Source organism: Dendropsophus ebraccatus, chromosome 10 (genome assembly GCF_027789765.1).
Source record: "Dendropsophus ebraccatus isolate aDenEbr1 chromosome 10, aDenEbr1.pat, whole genome shotgun sequence".
Classification (NCBI taxonomy): domain Eukaryota; kingdom Metazoa; phylum Chordata; class Amphibia; order Anura; family Hylidae; genus Dendropsophus; species Dendropsophus ebraccatus.
In genome coordinates this window covers 18,978,635-18,998,748 of record NC_091463.1, presented here as the reverse complement: position 1 = coordinate 18,998,748, position 20,114 = coordinate 18,978,635, and the positions used below count along the sequence as shown (strand labels likewise).

The 20,114-nt window shown below is 43.5% G+C and overlaps 1 protein-coding gene and 1 long non-coding RNA gene across 2 annotated transcripts in view; one reads left to right on the top strand and one right to left on the bottom strand.

Annotated features, from left to right (window-relative positions):
• Window positions 1–20,114, bottom strand: part of WHRN (whirlin) — a 105,241-nt gene that overhangs the window by 62,191 nt on the left and 22,936 nt on the right. The window lies entirely within an intron of this gene.
• Window positions 12,287–13,898, top strand: LOC138765995 (uncharacterized). The gene is made up of 3 exons (XR_011358664.1): window positions 12,287–12,383; window positions 13,054–13,208; window positions 13,511–13,898. It is a non-coding gene; the product is annotated as an uncharacterized lncRNA (long non-coding RNA).

Below are 20,114 nucleotides of genomic sequence, written 5' to 3'. Positions count from 1 at the left end.
ATCTGTTAATAACAGAGTGGCAGTGACTGCCCATTTGACTGTCTAGGCTGTCAATAGCTGAAGCTAATGGCACTGTTATATAGGAAGCCAGGGATAGAGGTTGCCTCAGATTCCTTCCCCCCACCCCATTTTTATGGTGCTTTTTGTCTGTGTTTGTCATTAATGGGGTAGTTCACAAAAGAAAAAAAACAAATCAACTGGTCCCAGCAAGTGTCAGAGATTTGTAATGTACTGCTATAAAAAAATCTGATGTTTTCCAGTACTTATCAGCTGCTGTATGTCATGCAGTCTGACACAGTGATCTCTGCTGCCACACCTGTCCATGTCAGGAACTGTCCAGCGCAGTAGCAAATCCCCATAGAAAACCTCTCCTGCTCTCCCGACTGGAAAGACCACTTCATGCAGGACAAACAGCAGCTGATAAATACTGGAAGACTTGAGATTTTTTTTATAGAAGTAAATTACAAATCTCTGGCACTTTCTGTCACCAGTTGATTAAAAAAAAAATTGGGGTAAACTATCCCGTTAATACAGAGACACATACAGCATAACACAATCCCTGCTTTGTCCATAGAGAATCCTTAATTGAAATTTCACTGTGTGTTTTAGCAGAGGACTGAAAATTAGAGGCAAAATTGATTGTGTGGGTTTTGCCTTGTGATTAGTCTTACAAGACTTAATCAGGTTGTTTATAACAAGTGGGGCCAATGCAGAATTGTGATTTGCCGCTGTTGTTCAAAAATATTTTTAAAAAATCATGTTTTTTTTTTAATAGGTTTTTTTTACAGTTGTTTAGAAAAGCAATAAGACTACAAAAAAAGCTGTGTGTGAACACGACCTATCATCTCTAAAAGAGGTGATAACAAGCTGATCAATGTAGTCTGACTGTGGTCTGACTACAATAACCTTTTAAATGTTATTTCAACAAATTCAATACTACAAGCAAAGGCAAGAAACTTTGTAGAGTATCTTATTTTTAATAATTTTTTAAATAATTGTTCTTCCTTGTTTCTCCACTCATCCTACCGTTTAATTTACTCAATAAACCAGCTCAATACAGTCTTGTCTTTACAATCAGCATTCTGCCCATACAGGTCAATGGATAGGGGAGGGGTAAGGCAGGAGATGGGAGAGAGCCAGAAGTAGAGCCTACAAAGAGGCTGCACAAGCTACTAGAGCTCAATCTCACACTGTTAAGCACTGCCATATAAACTCTGCTTCTAAGGGTAAAGAGATATAGGAAAGCAGGATCTTCTCCTCTGTGTGTGTGCAGTGTTTGGGAGACTCAATCTACATGCTCAGGGACAACTAAAAATTGACATGGAGCATACAGAGCAGAAATCTGACATACAAGTTATATAAAGGTGCTGCTCCTCATGTACACACAACTTACTTATGAGGGGATACTCCATTTGATTTTTTGTCGCTGATCTCCCTGAGCTCAGCGATTGCTGTGTTTTGTTGGTCTATTTTTCATTGCCCCTGTTAGCCAGAATCCTACTCCACACTGACGAGGGGCGACTACCCCGAAACGGCTGTCTGTGGATGGATGCCTGCCTTGGTAAACCCTTGTCATGTCGCAATACTCGCCACAGAGTTAGACTTTGATGTAAAAGGGGCCACCCTGGTATTTCCCTATTTATGTTCCAATACTCACAACCGAGTGGGACTTAAGGGGCTACCACAGACCCCTCTTTTACATTATGGGGGGGGGGGGGTTAAATGCAATACTAGGGGCATTATTGGGGGATAACTGCAATACTAGGATCTTCCTGGTGGGTTAACTGCAATACTAGGGGGATTATAGGGGGGTTAACCATAATACTAGGGGCATTAGGGGTCGTGGAGGGGCGCAATACTTTGCCTATTTCCTCCAACACCCTCCATACCCCTGCCAACCAAAGCCTCACCCCCGTGCCCGCCAGGCCATGGAAAATGGTCTTGCCCGCATCCGGTCCCTGGTGGAAAAACGCTGCCTTATACCCACATGTGCCATCTACTATATGCAAGATAGATTTTGCAGCACCTCCACATGCAGCCTATAGACAGTATGCCTCCATCTGCAGATCGGTGCACTGCATATTTAACACTTATTTGTATAGAAATAATACGGCAACTGGCGAGCTGACAGCTAGAAAACACTGCAGGGTCTGGATTAAACAGTCTATTGCTGTTCTGTTTGATCAGTGGAAACACAGGGATGAAGCTGAACTATCAATCTCCCGATCTGTCTAGATTCCATTATTTCCGCAGATCCAGCTATCAGAACGGAATGATAGTGCCCGAGTCCAAGCTTTGATGACTTTGCTTTGCAGTGTTAAGAAAACAAGAAGAAACCTCATTTTTGGTGTTGGTTGGCTGAAGATGCAGTTCACGTCCCATCCATCAGCAGCGGTGGCATTATTTCATGTCTGCCCTTTATAGCCTATTATGTAGCCTTAATGTTGGCAGCGGGTCAGGTGACCGTGTAGCCATAGTAAATAATAATGACACGGGCATGGGTCCAAATGATGAGAGCCAAGATGTAAGAGCTGCGATCCGGGGCCGGCTGTATTATAAACGCTTCGTAGTCACCAGAAGACAGATATCCCCTGCAGTCACCCTCAGCTTCTAAATAACAAAGGAGAAAATGAATCTGAGCTAATGAGAGAGCGCTATTCTCTATCATGCAGATCGCTGTAATATATGCTAATAAGCACATAAATAAATTACGCTGCTCTATCTTCAGGTCTTTGTTCAGAACATTTGCACATAGAAATTAGTGTTTAAAAAAAGGAATTTATAGAAGATATTTAAAGTTTTTCCATAGAGTCGGAACTTTTCAGAAGTGGTGATCTAGATAGAGACTGTAGGGACCGATGGCCGACGCTTCCTACCCTAGTTGTAGCCACGTTGGGTGGGAGGATGAACATTGCAGTACAAAGTTGTTAAAAAGGTAATAAACAAAAGTCATAAAAACAAAAATCAGTCACCTCCCCCTTCTGGGAACACAGTCCCTTCTTATTGCCTGCACAGAAGGAGTAGTAACATGGCTATACTGCCATGTTACTACTTTGGTCTTTCAACCAAGCAAAGCAGAAAAAACATTTCCATTGGCTCCCTGCAGGAGGGTCGTTGTGCCAACACTCATGAGCATGTGCGTCCACCAGAAATCAGCTCAGTAGGTGGACATGAAGATTGCGATACACTTTCATCTCACTATGGCGCCTACTATATTAAATGTCATAATTCCTTATCCTTAGATATTAGATGGATATTTTTTGTTAGCATGTAAATGGCAAATGTTTATTGTTCATGATCGTATGCACAAAGAAACTGTTTTGGCTGCGGCAGCAACCCATGTCCTGGGCCACTGCCGCACCCGATCTCACAGGTGGCACTGCCTGGCGGTTGCCGGAGCTCATGTGCAAGGGCCTGGCGCCACCATCTCTTTAGCCCTCTTGGGCACCTTACCTGTCCCTGCCTCCCGCATCTCACGCCGGTGTGCGAGGGCCCGCACCCTTAATTGGTTGTGCACCCAATCACCTTCCCTATTAAGTTGCACCCTCCCTCTTATTCCCCGTTGGAGCCTCTGCATGCTACATTAGTGTTTTGTCCCAGCCGCCCTGTTGTCAGTGTTCCTGCACTGTGATTGCTGCTCGTGGTACCTGCCCTGCTTCCAGCCGTGAGTCCTGCTGTGGTCCTGCCGCCTACGTGCCACCAGCTGCACCCTGCCTACCTCCGCTAGCAAGCCAGGGGTAGCGACGTGGGCGTCGTCTGCCGCAGCAAGTCCACCGCACTTTGCCCCTTACACTCCACTCTCTGTTGGGGCTTATGTCATCCCAAGCGGTGGCACAGCGGATCCACGACTCCTGTTGTTACAGAAACCATCTTATACTGACTAACGGGCCTCCTTGCCTGTCAATCACCACGGGTGTTCTTTATATGGCACCTGTCGTAAAGTTATCTCTTCAGTGGTGATGAAGGTAGTAGTGTATGATTTTACCACTAGGTGCCAGTATTGCATTTGAACCTTATTGTATGTTGCACAGTTGTAGTTATTAAAGGGTTACTGTTTGTGTACCACCTGGTCTGTGCCGACCAATAGGAGATACTCTCTTCTTCTATCTACCCCTGTTCTCGACACACACACAGTCCCTAGGGTACAGTCCAGTTGAGTTGTGTTAGTGAGTTGGTGACACAAGTGTATGGAACAACCAGAGACTTTCAGTTCCTATAGTTTACCTATTTTAACTATGCAGTACTAGACCCCAAAAGGAGGAGAAGTCAGAGATCACCCCAGCCCCAGAATCAGGGGCGTCTCCTAAGACAGAGGAACTGACCCGGATAGAGTGAAGCAACTGTACCAAGGTTTACGTACTCTATTTCGCAGCGCAGGTGAAACCGGGACACCCTCGGACACTTAGCTTCGCCCAGGTAACCTGGTCTGGGGCTTGTGTCACCCTCGTAGGACGGGTACCCTGACACTGCAGGGCAGAAGGTGGTTAGTGAAACACGGGCACATGTATTCTCTTTTCTTAAGTATCTCTCTCAAGTTCTGGCAGAGCACACTACTACCCTGGGTTGGTGCTCTCACGACAAACTATGCAAGCACTGCTACTCTACCTCAGTACTTAAAGTATCTCCCAGCACAGATCTAGTGAACACAAGTCTGTACACAAGAAGTTATCTACCATCAGCGTACTTTGTGTCACAAGAGACTATCAGTAAAGCAATTTTATTTATTCTACTAGGACTCAGTGATCATTGCACCAGCACCTACACATACCGGCTACACACTCCTTGGGTTACTCTCCCCTTTCTGTGAGTGGCCTGGCAAATCATTTCAGGGGAACAGTATAGCCAGCCACAACTAAAAGCAGGTATACCGCCATACCTGTGTGCTGGACTAGCACTGGCGTCACGACAGTACAATCACCGGCTGAGCTGTACTATACCATCGACCAACGAAGTGACCGGTCCAGTCTGAGCTCTACCACAATAGACAGGGAGTCGTAACTATTCACAGCCCAGGTGACTAGTTCCAGGTTCTCTCCCTGTGACAGTAAAATAGGTTTTGCTGGCCTAAGACGGTGATAACAATGATTTTACATGCTGAATGATTTTCCCTTTCGAGCGATGTAACAATAATCGTTTTGTGTGATAAAGCTGTGATATGCCGATATAAGCTATATGGAGCCGTCTAGAACAATCACTAACAGATGATATCGGTGGTGATTGGGGGCGGCTGTGATGGAAAATCAAGGCTAGACCCCTATGTTCTGGGAGAGATATGCTGCTGCTCCCCTCTCCATAGAGAATATAGGATTGGCCTACATATTAGATAGAAAAAACTTAATTGTTTAACAACTGCCGAATGAATGATTATGTGGTAAAAGATTATCTGATAAATGATTATCTGATAATTGATCATTTTTGTAGACACATCAAGTCCATCCTGGCCATGGACACTGAACAATCTTTCTGGGGATGCTCTGAGATCATTCGTGATGGAAAGATCTTTCGTCATTTTTTTGGGAATAAAAGTAAAAAATATGCTCCATCCTTCTTTCTTCCCAATATTATCTGTCGGAGGAAGAACTGTGAGTTTCCCATACACAATAGACTGTCATCCACTCTCAACAACACTCTCAGGTTGGCTTACGTTTCTTTAATGAGTATGAGAGCCCTGAGGCTCCGTTCACATCTATAGGAGAAGCCACAACACTCAGCTGGATCTGTAGTACAACATATAACAAAGACTCCATTGAACTACAATAGGATATGCTGAAGTCGGGGTATACAGCACTACATGCCTGCTGTCAAATCTGTTTTAATTTGCAAACAAAGGCTTCAATGTAAATGTGTATATGCGAAAGCTATGGAAAACCTTGAACATTTACATAGTTATAATATATACTATATAGATATAAAGGCCTAGAAAACAGCATGCTACATATGTCTGTGCCTGCAGTGAGCCAGCTACTCAGCACCATAAAGGGGTCACCATACTCTCTTCCTAATGCCTAAGGAAGTAGTAGAGGGGGGTCCTGTTCTTAGAGATAACTTTTTGCCTTATTGATCAGCCATTTTGGGGGCATTTAGAGAATAGAGTTCAGTTTTATTTTCCACTATTCAGATGTCCTATTCTAAGAGCTAGGTATGTCCGACAGTATAAGGTATATAGGGTCTTTTTGACAAATGGTAGATTTTCATTGCCCAGTGCCTTTGTTCTTGGAGGGATAATCCGGGTCGAACAATTATGTGGGACAATACTGAGAAAGAGGTATAAAAAAGTACCCTGCCTCCAGAAAGACGTAAGCTGCCTCTCTAGCACCACCTATAGGATATGTTGAAATTCCAAGTCCGACCCATTAAAAAACGTTGAAACTTTTTTTTCCTCAAAAAAAGAGACCTATTTGTTTGGGGATCTTGTCAGTACAGAGCAGGGTGCCGGTTGGTTGGGTATAGGGTATACAGTGTTTCTCCTTATGGAGACCACCATCTGGTGTTGGTAGTTTTATAGGACAGGCAATGCTTCCTAGGAAAAGTGGATGCAAATTATGTCTTTTCCAGAAGGAAGAAATCTGTCTCTAGTGCCACCTACTGGAGATAGCTATCCTCTAGGTCAGGGATGGGGAAACTTCAGTCCTCCAGCTGTTGCAAAACTACTATTCCCATCATGCCTGGACAGCCGAAGCTAAAGCTTCGGCTGTCCATGTATGATGGGACTTGTAGTTTTGCAAAAGTCGGAGGACTGAAGGTTCCCCTAAATTGTTTTAAGTCACGACCCACTAAAAGAACATTCTAGAAAAAATCATGATAGGGAGCTGCATGGGGCCCACGTAGCACTTCCAGCTCGCTAGTATGAAGCGGCAGGGGATCTGTCTGATGCTCCACTGAGTCCATTAGGCCTAATAATAATTCTAATTGTCAACTTTAACAAACTGCCATTGAACAGTAATATCAACAGGAAAAGATGATAAGTCGTTGCGTGCCAAGCGGAGGAGTGCTATTATTAGTGCTATTAGCTCCTATAGTCTCGGGGTTCTTCACTCAAATATTTTTGATTGGAAAATTTTCTTTAAAGAGTTTATTACTGTCTTTTAGCTCTCATTGTTCCTCTGGGCGTTTTGGCAGACTTCGTACATTTTTAATTTGGAATATATTCATTTCCGAGGCCTTGGATATTCGGCGGCATAATAAATGAGAGCGTCTCGGCGTATTTCTAATTATACGAGCTGTGTTTTATGATAAGCCCGTGCCGGAAAAAAAAAAAAACACAAGAAAACGCCTTAAGAGTGGCTACTTAGTTATCGGGAACGGAGCATTTTCCGTAACGGAATCTCTTTAATGCGACACGAGTCGTGTGAAGTTCGCGGACGAAATCTCTGTAATCTGATCCACGAGAGGAGCTTAAAACTAATATCGCATAAAATAAATTAAATGGCGCGGAGGCTGAATTATGGCGCTCAGTTATTGCTGTGTGTTATAAGGTGAGTGACAGAGCACTTCAGAGGAGAGAAGGGCCGATTATCAGAACAGCGGGATCGGGAGGCAGGTACAATTTATTTATACTGGGGATGAGATTTATAATAGGCCTCAAGCCAAATGATGCGTCTGCGGAGACGTTCAGGAATTAGACTAGCGGGTGCCAGATCAATGGAAGGCAGTTGGGAAGATTAAATTAGCCTTTATCTTTTATTAAAAGGCATAAGCCTCTTCACCTTCACTGTTGCTCGCCCGCCTGCGGGTCTTAGAACAATAAACAAATCGGTTTCACTGTAGAGATGGCATTTCAATTCTTAAGCTCCGACCTCGGGAAAACAACCCAGCGCGGCTATTCTGCTGCTCAGTGGTATACATTAACACATGGAAGTGTCCGTACAGAAATTGGAAGCTTCAAATCAAATGTTAAGAGTCCCCCGATGCTTTAACTTTTTGCTGCAAATCAGCAAATTTAGCTGTAGGGGTCGTAGTGGTCGCAGCTGTGACTAGGCCCGAAAATTCCCCCCTTACTACAGTATGTTAACATTTGACCAGATAAAATTGTGCTCCAATGCTCAGTAGTATGTGGGAATGGGTACAGGAGTCACTGACAGGAGGAGGACAGATAAGAACGGTGTATTAACCCCTTCCTCTCAATCTGGTATCTGTTATCTGGTATCTGTCTGACTCCACTAAAGTTTGGAAAGAGAGACTATGGGTAAAGCCCCTATTACACTGGCCGACATAGAGGAGCAAATGAGCGCTGTTAGAGCTCGCTTGTTCCTTGTTGCCAGCTGGCTGCTGCTGCTATTACACGCGGGTAAGTGCAGGAGAGGCCGCTGTGAGCTGCGGCGGGGGGGGCTTCCCAGGGGGGGGGGCTGCCCAGGTGATCCCAAGATCGTCCGGGCAGCCCATGGGGGATAGCGGCGGTCTGCTGCTGCCACTTCTATTCCACGGAGCGACTGCAGGAGATCACTGCTATCACAGTCGTTTGTCATTCAACATGTTGAAAGACAAACGACTGCAATAATCAGCCGAAATCGTTCATGTCGGCTGATCGTTGCCTTATATTACACGGGACGATAATCGACCGTATTGGCCGTTATCAACCGAATACAGCCAATAATCGTTCTGTGTAATAGGGCCTTAATATTACACAGGGTGATTATCTACCCAATCAAGCCAATATAGACAAGGATCATGGTATAATCATTTTCTTTCAGCAGGTTTGAAGATCATAGGCTGACGACCGTGGGTCACTCCATGTAGGTCAGCGGCCGATGAAGGGCATAGAAAAAAAAAAGCTATACTTCACCTCTCCACGCTCCCCGGAGTCCTTCCAGTCTCTCCTGGCTCACTGCTGAAGCCTCGTAAGGCAGAAGTCCCATGAAATTGAAAAAAGAAAGGAAGGCAGGCAGGGGGGTGCGGGGAAATAATAAACAAAGTATTCTTACCCATCCCCGTTCCCCATTGATAGCCACTCTTCCAGCCGCAATGTCACGTACCCGAATGATTGATTGCTCAATCAGTGACTTTCGCTATCGCTATGGGCCGGAAGTACCTGATGTACCCAGATTTCAGCAGAAAATAACATCCAGGACTTGGAAGCAACTCTATGGAGGCAGAGGGACAGGTAAGCTTACTTTATTATCTCCCCCTGTCTTCCTTCTTTTCTTCAATTTCATGGGACTTCTCCTTTAAGCTATCTCTGCAGTGACAGGCCTCTCAGCCAATCAGTGGCCACGGCTCTGTCCCTTCTTGGCCAGTGATTGGCTGAGCAGCTTGTCACTTCAGAGACGTCTCTGGAGAGCCAGCGGCAGCTGCGGGGAATGCAGGTAGAAACTGTAAGGATGCCAGGGAGTGTAGAGAGGTAAAGTATGGTTTTCTTATTTTCTATTTATGCAGCAAGGGCTGCATGGACATCGCTAACAATATATATATATATATATATATATATATATATATATATATATATATATATATATATACAGCCCTTGCTGCACGATCATCAAGCCGTGTGACAGGCTCTGTATGTGGCGATCTAGCATATCATTGCCTGCTTACATAGAATATCGGGATGTGCAATACAGCCGCGACATCACTGTATGCATTACAAGGCTGTTGTTACATCTCGTTGTATACTCTTTTTCTACTGTGACATAGCTGTGTGTATATTATTACTTTGTTGTTACATCACTTTGTATATTTTTCTTGTACCATGATATCACTGTGTGTATTATCACGCTATTGTTACACCTCTCTATATATTCTCTTTGTACTCTGACATTACTCTGTATATTATAATCAGGGGCGCCGCAATGATGAGGCGACCTGAATCGTCTGCCTCAGGCGGCGCCACCAGCTATCTTCATGGGGGCGGCATTCAGTGGCAGATTATAATATGAGCGGTTCGGGCGGCCGCCCACATTATAATCCGCCACTGACTGTACCCAGGGCCGCTTTAACCAGAGGGCACATGGTGCACGTGCACCGGGCCCACTGGTTAAAGGGGCCCCCCGAGCAGGCCGGCCGTTGCTATGTGCGACCAGTGCGGTCGCACAGGGCTCCGGCCACCAGCCTGTCATGGGGGAGCTCCATGGATGGGTAATCTACTTACCCCTCCATGGCGCCCCCTGCAATGCTATTGTTACATCACTTTATATATTCCCTTTGTGCTGTGACATCACTGTGTGTATTATCCCTGTTCCATGAAATTACTTTGTGCATTTTCTGAATTTGCTGATACAGTCGGTCATGGATAATTAGGCCCCGTCCCAAGTTACACCCTTGGCTAGGAGAATGGTGGTATTGGGTCAGTCTAGTGTAACATGAGCATAGAGAGTTCCTATTAGTAAGAACAATGTGCTCATTACCTGAGGAGTCCTCAGCATCTAATGCAATGTTCTCAATGTATAAGCCATTAGTACCAGCAATGTATAAGCCATCAGTAATCCTTCAGCACCAGCCGCCCATGCTAACAATTTGCAGCTATATGATGAATACTAAATTGGTGATGCTAATACCCATTTTCTGGCTGTCAGCAATATATTTAATAATTCACCCAGCATGGGGACCTGATATCAAGGCTGACTCTGGTGGAAGACTTTTCCTTTGTACCTATTTTTTTTTTTTAATGCAGCCTTTCAGGATTTCAGCATGTGTGAATTTGCGATGGCCTATTGAAAAACATAAAAGAGACTGGGAAACATCCACGGCCAGCAAATGGAACTTCAAAATGTCTTATTAACCCGCCATATAGGTCACTTCATGGAGCGATCCTATAATTACTTGTATATACTTGCACATAGAATAAAGTATACCAGTGCCTGATGGGTTTTAAGGTTGCTGCTTTTCATGGGAAACTTAAAGGGCTATTCCAGCATATTGTAAAAAAATTAAATGCTTAGCCAGCCCCATAGCTTCTGTTCTTCTCTTTTTGATCTCCTGATCGTCTTTCTTCTTCCTGCTTCCCAGATGAGCAGGAGTTGTCGGCTAGGCCAATCACTGGCTGAGATGTGACAATAGTGCAGCCAGTGATTGGCTGAGCAGGCAGGCCCTGCACTGGAAGCAGGAAGAACATCAGGGGACCTGCAGCAGAAAAATGGGAGCTGTGGGGAAGCAGCAGGGGATCAAGGTAGGTATAGGTCTTTATTCTAATTTCCCTCCCCAGCAGTATCTACATTTTTTTTTATAATACAATGGAATGCCCCTTTAATTTCTTAAAATTATCAGCTAAAATATGCCTCGGATTTTCCTGATTGCCTTCCAAAAATGTGCAATAAATCTAAATGAAATTTACAATTGTGCATTTGGCTGTAGATTTTTCTGCCTGGTCACTGGTTTTTAAAGTGTCACTGTCGTTTGAATTTTATTTTTGCAGAAATCAATAGTCCAGGCTATTTTAAGAAACATTGTAATTGGGTTCATTATGAAAAATGCATTTTTATCATGAAAAAGCAATTTGAAGCTCTCTCCCTGTTTTCATGATTTTCTATGGAGGGGTTGAGGGAGATGAGGCTAAAAAACAGCACAATAAAGAGTTAATTTACAGCTACATCACTGGGCTATCTCCTCTGAAGTCAGCACTGACCTCTCTGACCTCTGAATACCGGCTTTCACACAGGTCCTGTTGTGTAATCCTTTGTTTTCTGCTGGCGACTAATCTCCCTCCTCCTTCCTCCCCCCTCCCCTCTCCATAGGTTGCACAGGGCTCGTCTGATGTAAAAGAGTAGTGATTTCCTGATAATGAGCAGTGAATGAGAGAGAGGAGGAGGGGGGACCTGGGGAAAGTCTTTTTCAATGCAGATAAAGGCATATTTGCCTAATAAACAAAGTTTCTTAAAATCGCCTGTACTATTGATTTCTGCAAAACAAAACAAAAAAAACCCATATGATTAGATGTGGCCAGGATAGGGTAAAAACAATAAAAAACTTATACTCATATCCCTGATCCCCCACCATTCCCAGTCCTGTTGCACAGCACTTCCTGGTCTCCACACAAGAAAGTGCCTGTTGTGATCACAATTTTTCTACAGAACAACAGGACTGGGAACTGCCAGAAGGGTGGTGGTGTGGGATTGGGGAGGTGAATACATGTCATTTCATTCTGTCAAAAATCCAAAAGGCCTCAGATATATGTTGGTACATTATAATAGGTGATTGGTCCATTAGAATTTACAACTAAACACAAATCTCACATTTCCTCCTTATAATATATCTGTGACCTCATTGTTGATTGCATGGCTCCTGCCTTTGTTTCTTTAGAATTATTCTTTACGGCTGTTTTTTTTTTCTTCCCACAGGTCAGGCGGTAAAAAATCATGGAAAGGGTTTGTGACAAAGAGCTTTAAAAGGAAGAGCATTGCCACGGCCATTATAATATACAAGACTTTCTAGTAACCTATGAGTTCCCCATGGTAATCGCCTTTATAGTGCAAATAAAATAATGGAATGGTTTTAAAGTGTGAAATAAAACCATGACATGAAGAGTTGTAAACCAATAACAACCATATTATAGCCTATATACTGTGCCTCAGAACACGGACAGCTGTAGCTTAGATAAGTACATGTAAATCTGGTATTTCTACCAAGAAACAACGTCTTAAAGGGAACCTGTCACACTGAATATACAGCCCGATCTGCAGACGGTATGTTATAGAGCAGGAGGAGCTGAACAGGTTCATATATAGTTTAGTGGGGAAAGTTCCTGCATAACTTATTATTTATTCATATAAATCTCTGCTCATTCTGGGCTAATTAGTCAAGTGGGCGGCCCTAGTCAGTGATTGACAGCTGTCTATTTATAAATGTGAATATAGAGAGCTGTCAATCACAGAGTAGGTCCGCCCACACGACTACTTTACAGATTTACATGAACAAATGACAAGTTATCCTGGAACTTTTCGCACAAAACTATATAAGAATCTGCTCAGCTCCTCCTGATATATAACATGCTGCTGACAGATCTGACTGCATTTTCAGCTGGGCAAATTCCTTTAATGCTCCATCTTTGACTAAAGTAGAATATATATAGTCAGAAAAGTGAGGTCTAGCATCATTGTAATACATCTTGCTTTTTCATTTTAGTTGTACTTTACGAAAATACCATGTCGCTACCTGGAAACTGTCAACAAGCTGCTGTTGATGGATCTGTCATCACGACGTGCCACTTGCATGGCTGCGAATAGGCTGTCGCTGTGAACGTCTCTTTAACATTTTAATGCTCTCCTGCTGCTCAAGAGGTAATTATCCGAGCTGCCGAGTGTATCCAGGTAGGCACAGCCATAATAGAATATATATAACGCTGTAATAAGATCTGTCAACAGCAGACAGGCTGGTAATGGTTATAGTTAAAAGTTTCAAGGTAAAAAAAAAATTTCTCTATCTGTAGAAAATTTGGATAACAATCCAAAAACAACAAAAAGGTATTTAAGATAAATGGTAAAGTGTACGACCCTGGTCCAACGGGGGGAAAGTCTTCAGCTTAAACCATTGGTGCTCAGGTTACCATGTTGTGCAAGTTGTTTCCCTCTTCTCCCTCTAGGACAATGAACTAGACTACAATTCCCTGTGTCACCAACATCCTTTCAAGCCGTACTACGTTTACATATCGGACCAGCAGGTATAGTGTGCACTTCCCCTCCATTTGCACGCCCACCCTTGTGATTTTGCATGCCCAACCATGCATGGACGCTTATATGGCACTACCATGGAGCCTATAGACGCCATGTTGCAGGAGAACGGAGGAATCAGAGTCTGCTCGTCATGCAGACAAACGTCTAAAGCCATTAGATCCGTAATTTGTCTCTTTCATTTTTGTATATTGGTTGTTTATTGAGTTATCACTGTTTCTCTTCCCATCTATTACTGCGTAATGTGCTGTTCATATGAATACATTTATACAACGCTACCTTCAAAATGACAGCCAGTAGGAGGATGTTATTACCGACAAATAAAAGCATCAGATATTATACATAGTGTAATGACTGTCTGTATTATATACGATGTAATGCAGATGGAGACTGTCAGCAGGGCAATGCACCATGCACAAAGGTCATATAGTCATGGATTGGTTCCAGGAACATGTCATTGAGTTTTCATTGCTTCCCCGGCCCAGATCCTAATCCTATATGGCATCTTGGAGATGAGGTAGAACGGGCTGTTTAGCGCATGTCAGGACCCCCATCTAATGTGCGGCATCTACGAGAAGGCATCCTGTCCTCATATCATGATGAATTGCTTAGGTTCTGAATTTAAAATGATATCCTACATGCTACAAGATAGATGGGATATACTATATATATATATATATATATATATATATATATATATATATATATATATATTGCATTGTATTATATATTGTCTATGGAGAGAGGGAGGGGCCAGGGAGCTGGAGACATTACCCATTCTGTAATTCTTCTTTTTTCCATTACCTGTCAGGGGTGAATCATGCAAAGGTTGAAGCCAGTACTATAAGTGATAATATTATATCAGTAAGTTATATATCTTCAGGTGATAATTTTATTTAAATACAATATTCTGTTTTAAGGGGTGCTGGATTACCCCTTTAAACATTGGAGCACCAGATAGGAACCACTATGTTGTGGTTTGGATTGATCAGTGAAAAAGTTATCCATTAAAAACTGAAGATACCACATAGGTTAAAGCCAGGGCTGCACAGCAGCGGATCAGCCGTAACAAAGATTCATGGTACAATTGCAGCACTAGGGCAATTTGAAAGTTCAGCCTATCCTCATAGGAAAAAAAAGAAGTTTTCAACAACTGCGACCATCTCAGACCAATCTGACATAACATGATCGGATTCACAGTGGGAGCCAAAATATTGCTTTCTGAACCTAACGTAATATTGTATTTCCTGCTATACAGTCTAGCATGTAATAGCACTCTGCTCCCTAGTGACTGCTGAGGGGTTCAATATATAACTAAGAGGAGGTGAAAAACAAGACTTCTAGACAGCTACAGACCCGCAGGATATAAGAATATTTGACAGTATCTTAGGCTAAATAGTGGTATAGGAATATTGGTTTCAATATTGGTCAATTTGTGCTCATTGTGGGGAGATAAACTAGGGGTGCCAAGAGAAGGATTGACTGTACGAGGTCTAGAGGAGACCCCTAGTGCACTATTGGTGTGCAGGCTTACAAAAACATGGCCGCTTTCTTCCAGAAACAGCACCCCTCCTGTCCTCAGTTCAGGCGTCATATTGCAGCTCAGTTCCATTAACCCTAAGGGGACACAGACAGTTTTGGCGTTTATTACACGGCCATATTTTTTAAATATGACGTGTCACTTTAAGCATCAATAACTTCAGAATGCTTTTACTGATCCTTGTGATTACAAGATTGTTTTTTTTGTGACATATTCTACTTTTTCTTAGTGGATTTGGGTTGATAGCTTTTTGGGGAAAAAAATCTAAAATGTTGTTAATTTTTTTTTAAAAAAATAGCATCTCTCTACATTTGAAAGTCTCTGCCAATAAGAAAAATAGTAATACAACATAAATTATTTATTCATTCATACAGTTTTTCACTCAACTGCAACCACACCAATTAGTTACTGATTGACCAATTCCGGCAATTGTCGGTGCTGGACTCCCTTTGGAGGTCCCATGGCAGTTACACTAAGCTGTCAGCTATCAGCTGACAGTTTAGTTGTGGCTCCCGGTTACTGTTTGTGTAAATAGTAAGCATTGGAAACAGGTTAGTTATTGTACGTCCTCGTGCTGAAACTAACCACCTACATGGACGTATTATAACCAGTAGAGGTGTTGGGCACCAAGCATGCCAAGCAATTGTGTGGGACCCCCGACATCCAGGGGGGCCCCGCTCTGGTGCCCAAGACCACTGCCCCGCTGCTGCTATCAGTGGCACTGACAGGGTAAGAGCTATTGGCTCCCTCCCTGTCAGTCACTCTTGTGGCCACAGGAAGGGTTTTCCCTGCAGTCACAAGAGGCCGCTCTGTGTCCCTGGTCCGGCGCTCTAGAGGAGTCACTGGAGCGCCGGTGCCATGACAACGGGAGAGCGGCCTCTTGTGACAGTAGGGAAAACACTTTTCGCGGCCACAAGAGTGAAGAGAAGAGGAGACGCCCGGACCCAGGTGAGTATAAGTGTTTGTTTTTTTTGTATTATATACTATATGGGAGGGGGAGTACATAGCAGGGGTCTATATAAACAAGGGGAGCACACAGGGGGGCTATAATAATGAAGGGGGAGATTACTGGCGGCAGTGCACAAAGGGTATATACTACTGAGGGCAGCACACAGCGGTCTATATTACATTGGGACTGCACAGAGGTGCCTACATTCCTTACTACTATACTGGGGCACAGAACCCCTAATTATTAAGTGGGGGCACAGGAACACCTTAAATCTGTGGGGGCACAGAGGGGTGTAACTACTATAGAGGGGTACAGGGGGCCTAACTACTGTATGTGTTGGAGCCTAAAATATTTCTCTGACAGATTCTGGAGAGAGTATTCACAGCCAGGAGAAGACTTCAAGGTGGCCCAAGCTGGATGAAGAGAGAAAAAAAGAAGTAAAAGACGCTGATCAGAGAAGACGCCCCCTGTGAGTCACTGGATGTATCTGCACTCTTTAATAGGCTTGTAGTTATAGTGGTCATAGTGTGGCAGTATTATGTAATGGCATCATTGGTAATATCTTTTTGTTTTGTTCAGAGCAGTTTTGAGGCAATATGTAATCTCTGTATGGTGGTAGAAGTTTTATAAGAGGACTACTGGGGAGGGGGAGCGCATGTCGAGGGGGGGGGGGCGGACATGACTTCGCTTGGGGCCCCAAATATGCCCCTGATTATAACTGACTGTTGCAGCTAGGGGTTAAAGTAAATGGAGCTGAATTGTAATACCACGCACAACCTGAGGACAGGGGTGGCGCTTTTTTTTTGCAAGAAAGTAGCTGTGTGTTTTCTGGATAACTTCTTTAAATGCTAAGAAATTTTTGTAGTGGGTGCATCAGGGCGTCCACCAATATGTCCTAAGGAAATATGTGTCACCTAACTAGTTTAACCATGGGCAACTCATAAGGGTGGCTCTAAATGGCTCCGTGTTTTTTTCCCCCCTTAACCCCTATACAAAGATCTAGGAGTGGACCCAGTGTGGTCAAGCAGAAAGGGTCAAGAGACACCAGTGTGAAGCACCAAGAGATAAGTCCAGGTACAGGCCGAGGCCAAGGTTTAGCATAGGTTTGGTGGGGAAAGGATCGGGGTGTGCATGTTTCCCTCTAAAGAGGTACTCCAGATTCCTGCGAGACATACAGCAGTACTGGAGGACTGGAGATTTTTTTTAAATAAAAGTACATTACAGATCCAATGTCAGCGGTAAGGGAACGCATGGATTGCACAACCTGGAGTATAGGGAACCCAGCATCTGACTGTGCCACGGGACGAGCAGTAACCACTTTATAACGTCAGCAGTCATTACCATACTATTTCTCCGTCCTAATATTAAACGCCATTTTAAGCCTCTCCTGACTCCTATGGTGTCATTATCCTATGATGGCTTTTCATCGAGTCCTCTTAGCGCCATGAATGGAGCCCGGCAGGGATGCCCGCTATCACCATAATATTCAATTTAATAATTGAACCACCAGCTCAAGCTTTGAGGACAGATGATCGTATTTCAGGTATCCGAGACGGTTCTCGGATTCATCTAACAAGTCTTTCTGCCGATGACATTGTAATTTCCTGCAGAACCAGGCCCTCTCCTAATGCTATAAAAGACATGATTGACTGTAATTCAAAGGCTTCTCTATAGAAATTAAATGAATCTAAATGTCAGATACATACCGGCTATTAATATTTCTTCTCGCTAACAAAACGCAAATCCGGACATAGGCCGAGTAGCGGCAGGCGCAGGAAGACATGACTTAATCAGGAATAATAATAGCTGACAGATTACTGAGATGAGGAAATGGGATCAGGCATCCCTACTGCGTGCGATCACACAGGACTTATACATTCTCAACGACTATCTATCAGAGTAACCTCCCTACCCAGGCACCATGGGGATTTCCCTACAATCACTAATATCTCATTTTATTTGAGCCGGCAGGATCGGTAAGGACCTGAGGCTTCCATTGAGGGATGGGAATCGTGAACATAAGCTCTTAAAGGAGAAGTCCGGCTGATGGACTGGCCGCTCAGCCAATCAGTGACAGGGGCGGGACGCTGCTCCAGTCACTGATTGGCTGAGCGGCCAGTCCATCAGCTGGACAGGCATTTTCCCCAGGTCGTGAGGTAATCACAGAATGCCTTCTGGCAGGAATCCTGAGGCCGTTCCCACCGCTCACCACGTGCACGCCGAGAGGTAAGTTAGTACTTTTTATCAAATTCCCCCCTGCCGGATTTTATAAACTGGTGGACTTCTCCTTTAAATAATAATATAGTTGTGCATGCTCCAATACAAGTGAAAGACACATCCCTGCCAAACACCTTACACTTAAAGGGAATGTATCACCTAGATTTTCTTTTACAGATTAGAGCCAGATACTGAAACAAGTTCTTTGTTCAATCGGTTTCTATTTTTCTATATATTTTTTATCTTTTATACATCATTATGGGGGCAGCCATCTTTCCTGAGCTGTTTTAACAGCTATTAGTGGGTTTATAGCAAGCTCCATGGACATAGGCAGCACTAGACAAAAGCTTTACCATTGACATGAATGGTACATGTTACTGAACATACTCTGTGACCTATGCAGAGGCTGCTTCATCAATATTTATAATGATTCAGTCTGGGAACTATGTCACAGCCTAATCCTGTGATTACGTTGTCATCGACGAGAAGAAAAAGTGTTGCAGTAGGGGTGCTGGAGACGTCTCTAGTGCACCAAGCAAGCTCATTTTATAGCTCATATTTCTGGAACAGTGACACCGATTTGAAGACCCCCATGAATTATATCATTATTATAGTATTGCTGAGAATCTGGCCTGTAGACTAAAGGAGAACATGTAAAGTACGTCCCCAATTTAATAACGGTGTGTTCAATCCCTGGTCCTGTTATAAAGACAGAAACTAATTCCTAATCACCTACATTTTTGTTTGTTGAACTTAAAGAGTTTTTCAGGTTCCCAATATTGACATTTAGGAGGCCATGATGCTCTGGTAAGTATAATGGTCTCATCATTGTTCCGTATACCTTTAGTAGCAGCTGTTCAGGGTATTACAGCCTTGTTCCATTCACTTAGAGTTCTATGGGGACATAGAATCACAATTATTTTACTAAAGCAGACAGGTCAGAAAAGGTTACGGATCGCCTTAAACCCTTTAAATCAAAAGTGATTTGAAATTTGGGGCCTGAACTTTCTGTACAGCCCCGGGCCCATAGTTCTGGCTGTTGGTTCTGCTCCATTACTTTCCTTGGTAAAACGTAGGCTATTCTCATTTACATTACTCTAACTGGCATGTCCTACGGGACAACATGCTGTCACTGTTTATAGGGCAGATTGTTTACTCTGATTTACTCTGGCCGACATGGTTTATGGGAAGAAGTAGCTGGTACTCTATGGGGCGGCTTGTTATCACTGTTTGTTCACAGGTGCTTACAGTCAATGCATCTCTAAGAGGGATATATATATGATTGCGGTTCTATAAGCTGCCATCCCACATACAGGCACTTGATTACAGAGTTGCTGCTTTCCTGTAAAGATATATATATATATATATATATATATATATATATATATATATATAAAATAATTGAAACACAGATGATTTGTTCCACAACCCAAGAATAAGGTAGGTAAGTAGGTAAGGCTTTCTTTGTCAATAAAAAAAGACTACCAGTAAAGAAGGGGTTAATCAGTTAACTCTCACTCTGCACACAGCTCCCCAAGTGGCTGCAAACTTCCTGGAGCAGCTATTGGTGAAGGGGTTAATTTAGGGGTCAGAGGGAAACAGTGGTCATACACTATCCATCACCACATGTAGGCAAGATGGCGGCGATATGTGCAAGGCAGTCACGTGTCAAGATGAGACCTTGGGAAGTTTAAGCACTCACCGCTTGGGTTATATCTGTGCATGTAGGATCTAGGCTGCCTGAACACGCAGTAGGAGGGCACCGCAGCCTCACTCATGCTCAGTCCTCCGGCAGCAGAGAGAGGAGATG